This window comes from Musca vetustissima, unplaced genomic scaffold (genome assembly GCF_032173495.1).
Source record: "Musca vetustissima isolate MV318-11 ecotype Yass unplaced genomic scaffold, APGP_CSIRO_Mvet_v1 utg12510, whole genome shotgun sequence".
Taxonomy (NCBI): Eukaryota; Metazoa; Arthropoda; class Insecta; order Diptera; family Muscidae; genus Musca; species Musca vetustissima.
Genome location: NW_026880402.1, coordinates 5,191 through 7,590, shown reverse-complemented (window position 1 = coordinate 7,590; position 2,400 = coordinate 5,191).

Sequence of the window (2,400 nt, the reverse complement as noted above, 5' to 3'; positions counted from 1 at the left end):
AGAAAAAGAAGAAAACTTTTTCATAGAAGGCCAAACACTATATTTTACAAAACTACAGACAACATACCTATATATACGAAATCCTATAGATATCCGTACGTCCATAAAGAGGAAGTAAAAAATGAAATACAAAACATGCTAAAACAAGGAATTATAAGGCAAAGTTACTCGCCCCCAGTTCCCCAGTTTGGGTAGTTCCGAAAAAGAAGGACTCAAGTGGAAAACAAAATGGCGTTTTGTTATAGATTACAGAAAGTTAAACAAAAAAACCATTTCTGACCGCTACCCTATACCAAACATTACTGAAATTCTTGATAAGCTAGGTAGAAGCATGTACTTTTCAACATTAGATCTTGCCAGTGGGTTTCATCAAATCGAGATGGACCCAAAAGATATACAGAAGACGGCCTTCACAGTTGAAGGAGGTCATTATGAATATCTTAGGATGCCTTTTGGCCATAAAAATGCTCCATCAACATTCCAAAGGGTAATGGACAATGTACTTAAAGATCTAGTAGGGAAAAATTGCTTAGTCTATCTCGACGATATAATCATTTATTCAACATCTCTCCAAGAACACCTTAATAACCTAATGCCATGTACAGACGAGCGTCGTTCGCCCTCTCATTCGTTGTTCGACCCCTAATTATGAAGTAATTACATAGTTCCCCATACAAAATTGTCTGAGCGAACACCGACTTTTGTACGTTATTCAATTCGAATCACTCTCTGAAAAACAAAGGATTTTGTCCCATCCCTAACAAATGAGAGAATTTATCGAAAATAAATTAATTTTGACAGCATGAAAATATTTTTATGTATGCACATTATCGGAAGCGTTGACTACATACAACAACGCTATTGACTCTGCAACTAATCTTACACCTTACGAACTTTTTCATGGACGAACATATAAATTTGACAGGGATGTTCAATTCAATAACGAAACACTTTATCCTTATATTATAAAGAAAAACTGGAAAGTGAAACACAGAATCGACTTGGAAAACTAAATACAGACAGAAATGTACCCTAAAATTTTGAAATCGACGAAGACATTTCCAGAAAAGAATGCAGGAGAAATAAAATGACACCAAGATTTCGAAATACAAAGTTCAAAATAACAATAGAGTAAAATCACTACAACAAGAAATAAAAAAAAATATATATAAATCTAGATTAAAAACTAAAAAGAAAACGTAATTATGTTTTTAGATTTCCATTAGTACTGACCCAACTTATAGAAATACTACCTATCAGACCGAACAAAGCGATAGTGCATATTTAGCACATTTATCACAAGAGACTTCAAACAAAATTCGTAAAAAAGAAAGCATTCTACACGAAATGTAATATTTGGAAGAAATGAATTACAATATCGATTTGCTTAGCGACCATTCAACTAACCTAGCCGAAGCTATAGTTTTAACCAAATTAAATGTCATTTCTAAATTGATTCTTGACCAACATGAAACGAAATTCATTTATGATGTATTTACACAGCTGTCTGTTGAGCTTATCTCAGACGAACATATCTATGAACATCTTGGGCTTCAAGCTTATTACAATCATAGCAGCATAATATTCAACGTTAGAATACCTGTTCTTTCGAAAATGACATACCAATTCAGTCACATTATTCCTTTAATTAACTTTACAAAAATGATCGTAACACAACCATACATAGCCCACAACGGAAAAAGTGTTCAATGCTTTACAAAAGCCTGTCCTAGGATTGAAAGCACCTTTTATTGTCGCTCCCCGCTGTATAAAGAAGACGTAAACAACTCATCCTGTGTTGGAAACCTGTTGAACCACAAACCCCCCAAATGCGTATTTAATGCCGGACCAGTGGAGCCAATAATAACACTTGAAGAGAATTATATACTTTTTATTAATATTAAACATACACTAATAAATTATACTTGTAGTAAAAACCCCCATGAAGTAAAAGGAAGCGCACTCCTGCGATGCAAGTCCTGCGAAGTCGTCATCAATTGAACCCCTTACTCGGACAACCATAGTATGTCCTGGGACACATAACACCTCCAACATACTCCCAAATTGAAGAAGAGGCGACAGTAGAAACCTTAAACTTAAAGAAGCTGGAAGAATTTTATGTCGAAAACAAGGAAGGTGTCCTAACTCTGGAAAACGAAGCGGAAGATACTATGAAATTTACCCACATGGCCCTATTAATCCTAGCAGTCATGATGATTATTCTATTCTTCTCAAGAAGAACAACGCAAGCAACACCGAATGTCATCGTTCCAGCCATACCAACCTCCAGTTCTTTATGGCCGTCACTCTATTCTAAGAGGGAGGAGTTACGTTGGCCACCAACCCCACAGGCTGACACAACTTATATTGCTGATACAACATATATTGTTCACACGCGTT